Here is a 17,708-nt window from a genome sequence, read left to right on the forward strand (position 1 = left end):
TGAAAAAAAACAGAATCTTACAATATGCTCTTTATAAGAAATACATTTGAAGCAGAGAGACATAGAGTTAAGTAAAGTAAAAGGCTAAAGTAGATTATATTATGCTTTAGCTGAAATGAAAAAAATAGCAATCCATATCTGAAACAAAGCAGAAGCAAATATACATATCATTAAAAGAGATAAAGAAGGAAACTACATCCTCCTAAAAGTTACCATAGATAATGGAATAATTTTAATATTAAACATATATGCCCCAAGTGGTATAGCATCCAGATTCTTAGAGGAGAAGCTAAATGAAATATAGGAATATATAGACAGCAACCTGTACTAGTAGGGGACCTCAACCTCCCTCTCTCAGAATTAGATAAATCTAACCATAAAACAAACAAGAAGAAAGTTAAGGAGGTGAATAGAATGATAGAAAAGTTAGATAAGATAGGCATCTGGAGAAAACTGAAGGGGAATAGAAAGGAATATACTTTTTCTGCAGTACGTGAAAAATATATTAGAACAGAAAAACCCCCTCATAATCAAATGCAGAAAGATAGAAATATTAAATATATCCTTTTAGGTCATGATGCAAAAAAAATCACACACAATAAAGGGATATGTAGAAAGAGACTTAAAATTAATTGGAAACTAAATAACAAATTTAAAGAATGATGGGTCAAAAAATCAAAAAAGCAATTAAAAATTTCATACAAGACAATGATAAGAAGACAACATACTGAAACTTGTGAGATGGAGCCAAAGAAGCTATTAGGGTAAATTTTATATACCTTTAAATGCTTACATCAATGAAACAGAGAAAGAAGAAATCAATTAATTGGGCATGCAACTAAAAAATTTAGAGAAGGGACAAATTAAAAATCCCTAATTAAATACCAAATTAGAAATTCTGAAAATTAAAGATAAAATTAATAAAATCAAAAGTAGGTAAACTATTGAACTAATAAATAAAACTAAGAGTTTGTCTTATGGAAAAAAACCAATAAATTAAATAAACCTTTAACTTATTTGATTAAAAGAAGAAAACCAAATTACCAGTATCAAAAATGATAAAAGGTAAATTCACAACCAATGAGAAGAAAATTAAAGTAACAATTCAGAGTTATTTTTTCCAACTGTATGCCAATAAATTTGATAATTTAAGTGTAATGCATGGATACTAATGAAACCCAGATTAAAATTAGTGGAAATAGTTAAATAACCCCATTTCAGAAAAAGATATTTAACCAGCAATCAATGAAATCTCAAAGGAAAAATCTCCAGGGTCAGATGGATTCACAAATAAATTCTACCAAACAGTCAAGAAACAATTAGTTACAATTCTTTCTCTCTCTCTCTCTCTCTCTCTCTCTCTCTCTCTCTCTCTCTCTCTCTCTCTCTCTTTATATATATATATATATATATATATATATATATATATATATATACAATAACTGGAAAAAATGTTCTGCCAAATTCTTTCAATGACACCAATATGGTGCTGATACCTAAACCAAAAAAGAATTAATACAGAGAAATAAAATTATAGATCATTTCCCCAATAAATATGGATGTAAAAATTTTAAATAAAATAATAGCAAAAAGTTAATAGCAATTTATCACTAGAATAATATACTATGATCAATTGTACAGGATTGCAGGGTTAGTTCAATATTAGGAAAACAGTCATCATAACTGATCATATTAATAACAAACTTAAAAGAAATCATATAATTGTTTCAAGAGAGGGTGAAAAAGCTTTTGAGAAAATATAGCAACCATTCCTTTTAAAAATATTAGAGAATATAAGAATAAATGAAGTGTTCCTTAAAATGATAAACTGCATTATATGTATTGAGGATAAGCTAGAAACATTCCCAATAAGATCAGGGTGAAACAAGGATGCCCATTATTACCACAATAATTCAACATTCTATTAGAAATAGCAATAAAAGAAGAAAAATTGAAGGGACTAGAATAGATATTGAATTAACAAAACTCTCAGTTTTTGCAGATGATATAATGGTATACTTATAGAATCTTAGAAAATCATCTAAAAATTTACTTAAAACAATTAGCAACCGTAGAAAAGTTTCAGGATTTAAAATAAAACTGCATAAATCATCAGTATTTCTATATTTTATCAATAAGACACAGCAGCAAGATTTAGAAAGAAGAATTCCATTTAAAATAATTGTAGACAACATAATAGACTTGGGAGTCTTCCTGCCAAGCAAACTCAAAAACTATATAAATCAGATCTAAATAATTGGTCAAATGTCATTTGCTCACGGGTAGGTTGAGATATTATAATAAAAATGGCAATTCTGCCTAAATAAAATTATTTATTCAGTTTCATACCAATCATGCTACCAAAAGATTACCTTATTGATCTAGAAAAAATAATAACTAAATTCATAATGAGGAACAAAAGAAGATCAAGGGAATTTATGAAAAAATACAAAGGAAGTGGTCTAGCCACACCAGGTCTAAAATGATATTATAAAACATTAGTCATCAAAACTGCTTGGTACTGATTAAGAAATAAAATGGTGGATCAGTGGAGTAGATTAGGTGCAAAAGAAGGAAGCAGCAGAATAATCTGCTGTTTCATAAACCCAAGGACTCTAGTTTCTTGGACAGAACTCACTCTTTAATAAAAAAAAAAAAAAGCTGCTCGAAAAACTGGAAGCAAGTGTGGTAAAACTATGTATGAATGAACAATCTATATCAAGATATGACTGAAATGGTTACAGGATATAGACATAAAAGATAATATTGTGGGGCAGCTAGGTGGTGCAGTGGATAGAGCACTGTCCCTGGAGTCAGGAGGAACTGAGCTCAAATCCAGCCTCAGGCATTTAATAGTTACCTAATAATTAACCCCATTACCTTGCCAAAAAAAAAAAATATCATAAGCCAATTGTGAAAACAAGGAATAGTTTATCTGTCAGATCTGTGGAAAGGGAAGTTTATGATAAAAGAAGAGATAAAGAATACTATGAGATGCAAAATGGATAATTTTGATTACATTAAATTGAAAAGTTTTTGCACAAATAAGACCAATGCACAAGAAAGGCAGTAAGCTGGGAAACAATTTTGACAGATAACATTTCTGATAAAGGATTCATTTCTAAAAATATAAAGAACTGAGTCAAATATTTTTAAGAACACATCATTCTCCAATCAACAAATGGCCAAAATAAATGATAAAGCAATTCTCAAATGAAGAAATTAAAGTTATCTATAGTGATTTGAAAAACTTCTCTAAATCATTATTAATTAGAGAAATGCAAATTAAAACAATTCACATCTATCATATTCATCAATATGACTAAAAAGGAAAATGATAAATGTTGGAAGGAATGATGGGAAAAGTGGAGCACATTGTTGGTGGAGTTGTGAATTGATCCAACCTTTCTGGAAAGTAATATGGTCAAAGAAGTTCTTTTTAAGGTGGCAAAGAACTGGAAACTGTGTGTATATCCATCAACTGAGAAATGGCTGAAGAAATCATGGTATATGAAATGTGATGAAACACTATTGTTCCATAAGAAATCATGAGGGAGGGGACTTCAGAATAGCCTGGAAAGACTTGCATGAACTGATGCTGAGTGAACAGAACCAGAAGAACATTCAACACCCAGCAACATTGGGTGATGTTCAATTATGATAAATTTATTCATTTCAGCAGTAAAATAATCAAAGACAATTCTAAAAGACTTGTGATAGAAAAATGCCATGCATATCCAGAGAAGAAACTATGGAGTTTAAATGAAGACCAAAGCTTACTATCTTCAATTTTTAAAAGTTATCTTAAGCATTATGTTTTAATTCTCTTAAATTTTTTCCCATTTGATTCTTCTTTCACAACATGATTAATATGGATTTATGTTTAACATAGTTTTTACATGCTTCTGTCAGAGGAAGAAAATAGAGAAGGGAGAGAGGAGAAAAACGTGAAAGTTAAAATCTTGCAAAAATGATTGTTGAAAACTTGTTTTATGTAGAAAGAAAATTAAATAAATAATTACATAAAAATTTTAAGACAGAGAAGAGTAGAAAAATCTAGTGAAGAAATATTTGATAATATTTAAAATTTAATCATAGTCAATGTGGAAACAAATTATTTAATAATCTCTGTATATTTTATATTATTGCATTCATCTGAGTTGCAGAAAACACTAACACTTAATCATCATTCAAGAAATGGTATTGCCTGACTGAGGTATGATATCCCAGATTCATTTAGTTCCTGAAGGGTAAATGAGAATATGGAGGTAACAAATCACAAGAGGGTTTTCATGGAGATTATAATTCATGTCTCCATTCAGGGTACTTCATACAAATTACATTACTGGGAAAATGTTTAAAAGCTCAGCCCCTATTTGTTTTAGTGTAGTGTATTTGTTCTCGGCTAAGATGCTGGTTTCCTAAAGTCAGAGGCTTGAAAAGATATCAAATAGGTATCCTCTCTGAGGAAAGTTCTTTTTTTGCTGAAGATCTGCATTTAGAGAGGGCTCTGAAGGATAAGGGGTAGAACCAAGATGGCAGCAAGAAAACAGCCTTTCCTAGGAGCTCTCTCCAAAATATTTCAAAGAACCTTAAAATTATGACTCTGACTAAATTTTCAAAAGACAAAACCCACAGAAAGATACAATGAGGCAATTCTCCAGTCCAAGGTAACCTGGAAGATCATGGGGAGGTTCAGTTCCATGGGGTTGGAGGGGGCAGCAGCACAGAACAGCCCACAAGGCACTTGGGTCCTTGGGAGCACCAGTCCCTGGCAGCAGAAACAGTTTTCTGACCTATCAACCCAGGGAACATCACACATAACTTGGAAGATCAGCAGGAAAATCTCTGCCAGAGTGAGTGGGAACCAGTGCGGCCCTCAGCACAGCCCAGGAAACTGAAACAAGCCCACAGAACCACCCAGCAGGGAGTCACCCAGCAGCTGTTTCCAGAGCACTCAGCCCACAGAAGGTAAGGGAGTGGGGAAGACTGTAGAGGTCTCTTCTCTGTTCCTGGGATAGGACTCTTGTGCTTTGTTCATATTTAGACTTGATCACAGTCTGGGGTCCTCCCCCCAGCCCACATTGCCACAGAGCAGGGACCCTCCTCACAGCTCCAGGGCAGAAGGATATGCTTGTGATCATCCACAGACCAAAGCCCAGGCCAGGAAAGCAGTCAGAGCCTCTCATAAGACCTTGAAGGAACTGAGGACCTTGTGGGGTGTCCCAATAATACTCAAAAGCTCAGGAAGCACCCCCAAATCAGGGCACAGTCTGGGGAGACGAACAAACAGAAGAAAAGGAAACTGACTTACAAATGAATGAAAGAAAAACCTACTAGAGTGAGAGAAAATTGAAGATTTTTATTCACAAACTTTGTAGGATACAGATACCTCATCTAGCATGAGACACAAGATGGCCTTGGAACATTAGATAATTAATATTCTTCAGAAACCCTTTCCCCTCCCTCTTGGATTTTCATGGGCTCTCAGAGTTTGAGTTACAATCTAAGAGATCTACCCATTCCATGACATGTCCCTAATATGATTTCCCCCACATCAAATGATGCATGATATGCTGATGAACCCCAATCATCATGGGGGGGGGTCAATAGTGAATTATCTAATTGCACAAACTCAGTTACATTAGGTCAAGATCTCTAGGTCACTCTTGACCAGTTGAGAGCCAGTTTTGGGCTTGCTATCTCTGGAATGGAAGTAGGAAAACTCTCCCAGTTTTGTGATTGGCTGGGCCATTCCCCCTTTGTAATGGATTCCCTCAGGGCCCCTCCTCCACACCCTGTAAAGACCAACACCCTACATTCCTCACACTGACCATAGACAATTACTTTGGTCATATAGTATCAAAACACACACTCAGAAGATGACAAAGTCCAAGCTTCTGTATCCAAAACTTCCAAGAAATATAGCAGTTGGGCTCAGGCCATGACAGAGCTCAAGAAAGATTTTGAAAATCAAGTAAGGAAGGTAGAGGGGGGAAAAATGGGGAAATAAATAAGAGCAATACAGAAAATCATGAAAAATCAAGTCAGCACTTTGGTGAAGGAGATCCAGAAAAAAAATGCTAAAGAAAATAACATGTTAAAAACTAGTTTAGGTCAAATGGAAAAAGCAATCCAAAAGTTAATGAGGTTAATACCTTTAAAAGCAGAACTGGCCAGATAAGAAAGCTCTCTGAAGAAAACAACTACTTCAAATATAGAATGGAGCTAAAGGAAGCTGATGACTTTGAGAGGAATCAAGAAACAACAACACAATACCAAAAGAATGAAAAACTAAAAGAAGGAAGTGGAGAGACAATTTAAAAGTTATTGGGCTACCTGAAAGTCATGATCAGGAAAAGAGCCTTGACTTCATTTTTAAATAATTTTTACAGGAAAATTGCACTGATATTCTAGTAGCAGAGGGCAAAATAGAAACTGAGAGAATCCACCGATCTCCTCTTGAAAGAAATCTAAAAAAATAACCCCCCAGGAATATAATAGCCAAGTTCCAGAATTCCCAAGTCAAAGAGAAATTATTACAAGCAACCAAAAAGAAACAATTCAAATATCATGGAGTTACATTCAGGATTACACAGGATTTGGCAGAATCCCTATTAAGGGTTTGTAGAGCTTAGAATATAATGTTATGAAAGGCTGAACGTCCTCTTCCGGGGAAAAGATGGACTTTCAATGAAACAGGGCAATTTCAGATGTTCCTGTTGAAACAACCAGAACTAAACATTTAGAGAGAGTTGAAAATCTTAAGAGTTTTACTCTATCACTATCAACCTCATTTCACAGAGGGGAAAACTACAATCAAAAGAGTTTTTTTTTTAATAATGTGGCCAACTTCAGAAATATTGAAAGAGATAAAACACAGATTCATGCATAGACATTGATTCCAAGTTGCTTATTTTTCTTGGATGACAGAATGATTTATCTAATTATCTATCTATTACTATTATTTGTTGCTGTTATTATTGTTATTATATATGTGGCAAAAAATATAGAGTGTTGTGCCTGAAAGAAGGGAGATCTGAGTTCAAACCACCTAATCTCTCATCTTCAAGATAATCTAGAGTGCAAAAGATTGTGTTATATTGATACACAGAGAATAGTTTGCTCTAGGAAATAGTTGTCTCCAAATAGCTTGACAATTGGGTAGCTGACTGCTGACTTTTTTTAAAGTACCTGTTTAAGGAAGGCCCAGATATACCACAAAACTAAAAATGAAATTTTTGAAGTTTTATCCTCAAACAATAAAGGCTCAGTAAACACAGTAGCTTTTAATACTATCAAATTATTGCAATAAATTAACTTAACAAATAAAAATTTATCAGGCCTTCTAAGAAACATACAAAAGTATTTTATGGAAGATTTTTTACTTAAATATTCCTTCCTAAAAGTATTTTCTTTTCTGAAAAACAGCTTAAAATTTATCCTGATGTTAAAAAGATAGTCACTAAACTTTCATGAAGTATATTAGTTGAAAACCTATAACAGATTTCCCTCTTATTCAATCTCAAAGCAAAAACATATCTTTAAAATAGTAATTTATCAAAAAAGTTTGTGTAAAATGTCTTTTCATAAATAAACCCCAAAAGTATTAAAGCAACATAAATTCCTAATTATCACAAATTGCTAGATGCCATACCTCTCTAGTTCAAAAGTGTTTATAAGGTGGATTGAGGTCAGTTTTTCTTTTTTTTCTTTTTGTTTAATTTATTTTTTATTCTCATTTTGTACAAATTTTTTTTACATTAATAAAATATTCTTGTTTACAAGTAAACAAAATACCCCTCCCCCATGAATATAGATAGACTTACTTGGGCGAAAAAAGTAAAGAGGAGAGAAAAAAAATTAAGATTTAAAAAAATAATAGTAATAATTGTAGGTCTAGCCAGGTGGCACAATGGACGAAGCACCAGCCCTGGAGCCACGAGCACCCGAGTCCATATCCAGTCTCATAAACCCAACAATCACGCAGGCATGTGACATGCAAGACACCCGATCCCCACTGCCCTGCAAAAAACAAAAAGAAGAAAAAAAAAGAGAGAAAATAAAATAAAATAGTACTAATAGTAGGGGTGGCTGGGTGGCAGACAGAGCATTGACCCTTGAGCCAGGAGCACCTGGGTCCAAATCTGGCCCTAGACACCCAAAGATCACCCTGCTATGTGGCCCCAGGCAGGCCACCCAGCCCCACTTGCCCTGCATCCTCCCCCAAATAATAATAACAAAAAATGTGCTTCAGACTTTTTTTCCAATGTGAACAACTCTGTCATGGGTGGATCACATTTTTATGGTAAGTCCATCGCAAAAGTTATTTCCATATTTTTCCACCTTTGCCATTGCTGATCGCAACTCCCTCCTTTCATATTCCTCCACTACCATATACTATATTTTATGTCATCAAAATTATTTAATTTATATTTTATCATGCTCTCTAAATCTTCTTTGGTTCCAAATTCTTCCCTTATTTTCAAACTTAACAGATACACTAAATTTATTTATGTTTTCACCCTTTATGTGTAAATAATATTCCCATGTTGACTTTATCTTGTTATATGGTATGAGATGTTGGCCTATATCTAGTTTCTGTCATACTTTTTTCCATTTATCTCAGCATTTTTTCTCAAATAATGAGTTTTTGTTTCAAAAGCTTGTATCATATTTATATCATATTAGTTAAAAAGATTTCATGAATATATGATAAATGACTATATGGTCATTTATATAATGTAATGTGTATCTAATCCATTTCACTGATCCAACAGTATTTCTTAGACAGAATCAGTTTGATAATTATTGCTTTATAATGCAATTTGAGATCTTGTACAGCTAGACCAACTTTCTTTTGCATTTTTTTCAATGATTCCTTTGATATCCTTGAGGTTTTGTTCTTCCACATGAATTTTGTTAATATCTTTCTAGTCCTATACCATAATTTTTTTCATAGTTTGATTGGTATAGCACTGAATAAATAGATTAATTTAGGTAGAATTGTCATCTTTTTCAGCATATTAACTAGGCTTAGCCACGAGTAATTGTTTTTTTCCCAAAATATTTAGATTGGACTTCATTTAGTGGACTTCATATAATTTTGAGGTTTGTCTTGGCAGGTAGACTCCCAAGTATTTTGTATTGTCTAGCATTATTGTAAGTGGAATTTCTCTTTCTAACTTTTACTGCTGAATTTTCTTGGTAATATTTAGAAGTACTGATGATGTATGTGAGATTATATTTTATCTTGCAACTTTTCTAAAGTTGCAGGCAACTAGGTGGCACAATTGATAGAGCACCAGCCCTGGAGTCAGGAGTACCAGAGTTCAAATCCAGCCTCAGACACTTAATAATTACTTAGCTGTGTGGCCTTGTGCAAGCCACTTAACCCCATTTGCCTTGCAAAAACCTAAAAGAGAAAAAACTTGTTTAAATGCACTACATGTTTCAAGCAAAATTTTTAGGTGATGCTTCAAGATTCTCTAAGAATACCATCATATTATCTGAAAAGATTGATAGCTTTCTTTGCTCATTAACTAATACCTTTACTTTCTTGTTCTCATTGCTAGAGCTAACATTTCTAGTACAATATTAAATTTATAGAGGTGATAATGAACAACCTTGTTTCACTAATCATGATCTGAGATTTATAGCTTATTCGTATTACAGATAATCATTACAAAGGGTTTTAGTTAAATAACACTTATGATTTTAAGGTAAGCTCCATTGACCTATACTTTCTAGTATTTTCTTTTTCTTTTTTTTTTTGGATCATAAACTACTTTAGTTATTTTATATTTGAATTCTCAGCACCTAGCTAACAATGCCTGGAAAGATAATAATTTTGAATGTGAGACAGTTGAATACAGTTGAATACACATTACCCTGACTCTTTATTCAGCCCCACAGCAATAGACCATTTTCAGCAAAAAGGGGGAAGGGAAAAGAAATAAGAGCACTCTTTGCTCTCACTCCCCAAACTGTAATATAGCAACAAGAAATAGGACTCCTTGGGGGAAGAGGGGAGAAGGACATGAGGCAGCTTTCCTTACGCCCAAAGAGTATTGGTGAGAGGGATAAGATGAGGATAAAAATGATAGAATCCAACTTTGGCTAAGTGAGCTATGGAGTGGATGCGGCTAGGGAGGACTTTGGAGTGGGAGTAGATTCTGTCTCCCCTTGGCTCATCTCAAGTAGGCAGGTAACAGCAGTTATCTCCGGACCACATTGCCAAGTCAAGATGGGGGCTGGGTTTGGCTGTGTGGAGACTGGCATTATGAGGGGTGGGGCAAGAAGTTGTCTAGACCTCCTCAGGATCTGTTGGGGCGATTGGGATAGGCCAAGGGGAATCCGAGTAATGGAAGGCAAGAGAGGATCGGAGAAAAAGAAATCTTCAGAGCAGAGAGCTGGAAAATCTTTATTACTCTGGGAGTGCTCCCTGTTCCCCTCTACTTCAGGCGGAGTAAGGATGTTTTGGTCCTGGGCATCAAACCAGGCACGGAAGGATGGATGCCAGATGGTTACCAGATCCAGAATTCCCTATCCTTTCAGTTACTGCTCTGCTTTCATAGTCGGTTTCCCAGGGAGCTGGTTGACTCCCCTCTTTGAAGCTCTGGGTGAGAACTGGGGTCTGATTACCCAGAAGCTGTTGACCAAAATGAAGCCTAACATTGGGTGGCTGAATTTTGTCCCTTCGGAGCTGAAATGCAGAAGGCAACCCAGGCTGGGAGCTGTGCGGTGCGGGGGTTCCCGCGGCCCCCTCTGTCTCTCCGGCAGGGTGGCAGTCCTCTTCTAGGCCACCAGCGGCTTTATCCCAGTCTTCCTCTCCTCCCCCCGGGAGAAGGTAGGGGACCATCACAGGTGCGGGGGTCGGGGGTACACAAGACTGCCTCTCCTTCACCCCTCAGCCGGAGCCCTGCCTCCTTGCTTCCTCCACCCGGTAGATGCCCCCCAGCCTTTTCCCCCTTGGAGCACTACCCCTCCCCTCAGACTAGACCCCCCGGCTCTGCCTCCCTGGCCAGGTGACTAGAGCTGTGACTTTGGGCCAACAACCCCCTCTCCCTCACCAGGTAGCGCTCCAGGACCTCAAGCGGGGATTCCAGACAAGTCTCATGTGGGAAAGGCTAGTATTTTCAATAAGAATGGCTGCTCTACTTTCTGAAAGGTTTTTTTTTTCCTACATCTACTGAGACATTCATATAATTTCTGTTGGTTTTATTATTGATATGATCACTTGTGCTGATAGATTTTCTAATATTGAACCAGTCCTGCATTCCTGGTCATTGTGTATGATCTTGGTGACAAATTGGTCATAGTGTATGTTTATTTTGACAAATGGCTATAATCTTTGTTAGTATTTTATTTAAATTTTTATCTTTAAGTCAAAATTTATTAAGCATCTACTATGTATAAGGTTTTTTAATGTAAAAATCTTGCATCAATATTCAATAGGAAAATTTGTCTAAAATGTTTTTCTTTGTTTTTACTCTTCTTGTTTTGAGTATTAGCACCATAACGGTGTCATAAAAGGAGTTTTGTAGGATTCCATCTTTGCCTATTTTCCCTAAAGTTTTAATTGTTCTTTAAAAGTTTGGTAAAAGGGGCAGCTAAGTGGCACAGTGGATAGAGCACCAGCCCTTGGAGTCAGGAGTACCTGGGTTCAAATGCGACCTCAGGCACTTAATAATTATCTAGCTGTGTGGCCTTGGGCAAGCCACTTAACCCCACTGCCTTGCAAAAAAAAAAAAAGATAAAAGTTTGGTAGAGTTCACTTGTGAATTCACCTGGTCCTAGCAATATGTTCTTTTTTTTTTTTAGATTTTTTTTTTTTTTGCAAGGCAAATGGGGTTAAGTGGCTTGCCCAAGGCCACACAGTTAGGTAATTATTAAGTGTCTGAGACCGGATTTGAACCCAGGTACTCCTGACTCCAAGGCTGGTGCTTTATCTACTACGACACCTAGCCACCCCTTTTTCTTTTTTTTTTATGTTTTTTTTTTGCAAGGCAAATGGGGTTAAGTGGCTTGCCCAAGGCCACACAGCTAGGTAATTAAGTGTCTGAGACCAGATTTGAACCCAGGTACTCCTGACTCCAGGGCCGGTGCTTTATCCACTGCACTACCTAGCCACCCCACTAGCAATATGTTCTTTAAAAATTCATTGATGACTTGTTCAAATTCATTTTCTAAGATTGAGTTATATAAATATATTATTTATTCTTCTATTGAACTGAGTAAAGTATTTTTGTAGATATACATTTCATTTCTATAGTCAAAATTATTGGCAAAGAATTGGGTAAAATAGAACCCATTATTACTTTAACTTTCTCTTCATTGCTGATGAATTCACCTTTTTCATTGTTGATTTTAGTTATTTGGTTTTCCTCTTTCCTTTTTAAATCAAATTAATCGATAGTTTGTCTATTTTATTGGATTGTTTTTCATAAAACCAGTTTCTACTTTTATTACTTCAATGATTTTCTTACTTTCAATTTTATTAATATTTTCCTTGATTTTCAGGATTTCCAAATTGGTGTTTAAATAAGGATCTTTAATTTGTTCTTTATCTAGTTTCTTTTTTGTTGCACGCTCAATTTGTTACTCTTTTTCCTCTATTTTATTTGATGCAAGTAATTAGAGATCTATATTTCCCACTAAGTACCACTATGATTGCAACCCATAAATTTTAGTATGTTTGTCTCAGTGTTGTCATATTCTTTAATGAAATCAGTATTTGTTTCTCTGATTTTTGTTTGACTAATTTGTTTAATTAGGATTAGAATATTTAATTACAATTAATTTTTAATCTCCATTTCCTTTGTCCATTATTGAATATAATTTTATATCATTATCTGAAGAGGATACATTTATTATTTTTCTTTTATGAATTTGGTTGTGAGATTTTTATGTCTTAATACATAGTCAGTTTTTGTGTAGATACAATGTACATACAAAGGTACGTTCCCTTCTGTACCCATAAAATTTCCTCTGGAGATCTATCATACCTAACTTTTCCAAAATGTTATACATCCCCTTAACTTCTATCTTGTTAATTTTTTATTGGGTTTATCTGCTTCTGAGAGAGGAAAATTGAAGTCCCAATAACATAGATTTATTATGTATTTCCTCCTATAACTCATTCAACTTCTTCAAAAATGTAGATGCTATATTGTTTGATATATGTGATCAATTTTTGTTTTGCCATGATAGCTATCCCTGCTATCTTTGCTTCAGAGAAAGCACATCAAATTTAACTCCAATCTCATAACTTTTAAACTGTATATAGCTATCTCCTTCAAATGTGTTTCTTGTAAACAATATATTGTAAAGCCTGGATTTTTAATTCATTCTGCTAACTTTTCCATTTTATGGGTGAGTTCATCCCACATTTATAGTTATGATAGCTAATTGTATATTTTACTCCATGACTTTTTCACTTATCTCTCTTTCTCTCTCTCTCTCTCTCTCTCTCTCTCTCTCTCTCACACCCACTCACAAATATTTTACTTCTAATTATCACCTGTCCCAATCTACCCCCCCTTTTTTTTTTAATCAGGACTCCTTCCCCTTCTCTTAATCCCAACCCTTTTTTTTTCATAGTATAAGATAGATTGCCCATTGAGCTGAGGGAGGGGAGTGAAGAGAGACTGCAGAGCTCTATCCTCGGCCCCTGGAATAGGACTCTGGGGCTCTGACCACATTCAGATCCTGATCGCAGTCTAGGCCCCCTATAGAATAGCAGGCCCCCCACTTCAGGCCCCCCACCTCAGCCCCGTGGCAGAGGGGGGCACATATGGTCATTCACAGACCAGGAGGGAGGACAGAGCCTCACACACTGAGATCCTTGTGGGAATGTCCCAAAATTTCAGGAAGCACCCCAAAACCAGGCCCAGGCTGGGAAAATGAGCAAGCCGGGAAACAAGAGGAAGAACATTGAAAAATATTTTGCATATGAGCCAAGAAGGATCAAAACAGTCAGTCTGAAGATGAGGAAGCACAAGCTCCTGCAATAAGACTCCAAGAAAAAACAGAAATTGGGCTCAGGCTATGATAGAGCTCAAAAAAGACTTTGAAAATCAAATGAGGGAGTTGGAAGAAAAATTGGGAAAAGAAAGGAGAGAGGTGTAAGAAAAACATGAAAATGAAGTCAGCAGCTTAGTCAAGGAAATCCAAAAAAATGCTGAAGAAAATAGCATGCTAAAAACCAGCTTAGGTCAAATGGATAAAACAGTTCAAAAAGTTATTGAGGAGAAGAATGCTTTAAAAAGCAAAATTGGCCAGATGGAAAAAGAGATAAGAAAACTCTCTGAGGAGAACAAATCTTCAGACAAAGAATAGAATTCAGGGAGACTGATGAATTTACCAGAAATCAGAAATCAATAGTTCAAAATCAAAACAATGAAAAAATTAGGAGAAAATGAGAAATATCTCATTGAAAAAAACAACTGATATGGAAAACAGACTTAGGAAAGATAATTTAAAAATTATTGGAATACCTGAAAGTCATGATCAGGAAAAGAGCCTTGACACCATTTTCAAAGAATTACTACAGGAAAATTGCCCTGATATTCTAGAAGCAGAGGGCAAAATAGAAATGGAGAGAATCCACCGATCCCCCCGAGAAAGAGATCCCAAAAAACCAACCCCTAGGAATATTATAGCCAAATTCCAGAACTCCCAAGTCAAAGAGAAAATATTACAAGCAGCCAGAAGGACACATTTCAAATATCGTGGAGCTGCAGTCAGCATCACACAGGACTTAGCAGCAACTACATTGGAAGCTCATAGGGCTTAGAATATAATATACCAGAAGGCAAAAGAGCTTAGAATGCAGCCAAGAATGAACTACCCAGCAAGGCTGAATGTCCTCTTCCAGGGAAAAAGATGGACTTTCAATGAACCAGGGGAATTTCAAATGTTCCTGTTGGAATGGCCAGAGCTGAACAGAAGATTTGATCTTCAGATACAGGACTCAGGTGAAGCACAGAGATTCGAGGAGAAGGGGAAAATATGAGGGACTTGATGAACTGCATGTATTCCTGCATAGAAAAATGACACTGATAATACTCATATGAACCCTCTCAGTTAATAGAGCAGGTAGAGGGAGCTTTTATAATTGAAGCAGAGGAGAAAGCTGAATTTGAAGACAAAATATGGTGTAAAAGTGGAGTCGATAGATAAAAGGGAAATGTGATGGGAGAAAGAAAAAGGAGAGGGGGAATAGGCCAAGATATTTCATGTAATAATATTTTTCTTTATTACAATGAGCTATTGCAATGATATGGAAGTGGGGAAGGCAAGGGGGAATGAGGGAATCTTCACTCTCATCAGAGGTGGCTAGGAGAGGAAACAGCATATATATATATATATATATATATATATATATATATATATATACTCAATGGGGTAGAGGCATCTGGAGTAAGAAGGGGGGGAACAGGGGGAAGAAGTGGGGATGTGAATGAAGGAGGAGAGGATGGACCATGGTGGGAGAGTGGTCAGATATAACACATTTTCTTTTATACTTCTTGCAAGGGGCTGGGATTGGCTAGCCTGTCCAGGACCATAGGGCCAGGTGGATGCTGGGCCTAAGGGGTGGCATGGGGGCTCAGGGCCTCTTGGCCCCAGAGCCGCTGCTTGCTGTGCCACTCAGCTAACCTACAGCAGAGTCAGAGTGAAAGCAGAGAGAAAATATAGTACATGGTAGTAGAGAAATAAGAAAGGAGGGAGTTGCGATCAGCAATGGCAAAGGTGGAAAAATATGGAAATAACTTTTGCGATGGACTTACCATAAAGAATGTGATCCACCCATGACAGAGTTGTTCGCGTTGGAAAAAAGACTGAAGCACATTTTTTATTATTATTATTTGGGGGGGTGTAGGGCAGATGGGGCTGGGTGGCCTGCCTGGGGCTGCATAGCAGGGTGACCATTGGGTGTCTGAGGCCGGATTTGGACCCAGGTGCTCCTGACTCAAGAGCCAATGCTCTGTCCACCACCCAGCCACCCATACTATTATTGCTATTTTATTTTATTTTGGGTCTTTTTTTGTTTTTGTTTTTGCAGGGCAGTGGGGTTGGGGTGGCTTGCATGTCACACAGCTGGGTGATGGTTGGGTGTATGGCCCAGATGTGGGCTCAGGTCCTCCTGGCTCCAGGGCTGGTGCTCCATTCATTGCACCACCTAGCCATACCTACAATTATTACTATTATTTTTTTTAATTTTAATTTTTTTCTCTCCCCTTTACTTTATCGCTCAAGCAAGTCTATATTTATGGGGGGAGGGGGTATTTCGTTTACTCAACAAGAATATTTTATTAATGTAAAAGAAAACATTATTTGTACAAAATGAGAATAAATATTAAATTAAAAAAAGATAGATTTCTATATCCAACCAAATGTATATAATCCAATTTTAATGAGAGTAAGGTTTAAGTTTGGTCTGCCACCACCACCTACATCTTCCCCTTTATTAACTTTGCTGGGTAGATGTCTCTTGGTTATATTCTAATTCCTTTGCTTTTCCTGTGTATCATATTCAACACCCTCTGGTTCTTAATGTGTAAACTGCCAAATTTTGTGTAATCCTGACTATAGTACCAGGATATTTTAATTGTTTATTTTTGACAGTTTGTAATACTTTCTCCTTGAGCTGTGAGTTATGGAATTTAGTTATAATGTTCCTGGGAATTTTCATGTTGAGCTCTCTTGAGAATGGATTCTCTCAATTTCTATTTTCTCCTCTTTCTAATGTATCTGTACAATTTTCTTTGATACTTTCTTAAAAAGGGTCATTCAGCAATTTCTTTTTATCATGAATTTCAGATTGTTCAATAGTTCTTATAATATCTCTCCTGGACCTCTTGTCTAGGTCAGAAACTTTTCCAATGAGAAATTTCATGTTTTATTTGATTTTTAATTTTTTAATTTTGTTTTATCATATCTTTTGGTTTCATAGTATCAATAGTTTTCATGTGTTTGATTCTAATTTTTTTTAGAATTTCTGGTTCTTTATATCATAAATCAAATACAACAAAAATACAAGTTGGACTAGATGAGGAGCAAGCTTCTGTGCTCTAAATATAATGAACAACGCTGTTTTGTCAAGAGAGTTGAAATGACTTTTCTGTGAAACAAGGAGAGTCAGGGCCAAACCAGTTCATAATTGTCAACTAAAACTCAATTCTAATTTTTAAGGAAATTTTTTCTGTAGTGATCTTTTACACTTCCTTTCCACTTAGGCAATTCAATTTTTTAGGGAATTATTTTCCTAGTAAATTTTTGTATATATCTTTTCCCACACTATTGACTTTTTTTCATTTTTCTTTGACATTAATTTATTTTTTCAGTTTCTCTTACTCTCTCTAATTTGCATTTTAAAATCATTTTCAAGCTCTTACACACATATTTTTTGGACCTGAGATCAAACTAGATTTTGCTTTGAGGCTTCACATGCATTTTGAAGGGACAGCTTCATCTGATTGATAGTATCTGAGAAAAAAGGGTATGTACATTTATAAGTTCCTACTTTGTGACAGACATCATCCTAAGCACTTTACAAATATTATCTTATATGATAATCATAAAAGTCCTGCAAAGTCAATGACATGATGCTCATTTTATATTTAAGGAAACTTAAGTCAGAGCTTAAGAGATTTACCCAGGTTCACTATGCTCATACTTCTGGATTTGAACTCAGGTTTTCCTGG

General features: G+C 35.7%; 1 pseudogene; it reads right to left on the minus strand.

Moving 5' to 3' along the window:
* Positions 1-10,033: 10,033 nt before the first annotated feature.
* On the minus strand, positions 10,034-10,861 carry LOC141507265 (histone deacetylase complex subunit SAP25-like; annotated as a pseudogene).
* Positions 10,862-17,708: the final 6,847 nt, after the last annotated feature.

Source organism: Macrotis lagotis, chromosome 1 (genome assembly GCF_037893015.1).
Source record: "Macrotis lagotis isolate mMagLag1 chromosome 1, bilby.v1.9.chrom.fasta, whole genome shotgun sequence".
NCBI lineage: Eukaryota > Metazoa > Chordata > Mammalia > Peramelemorphia > Peramelidae > Macrotis > Macrotis lagotis.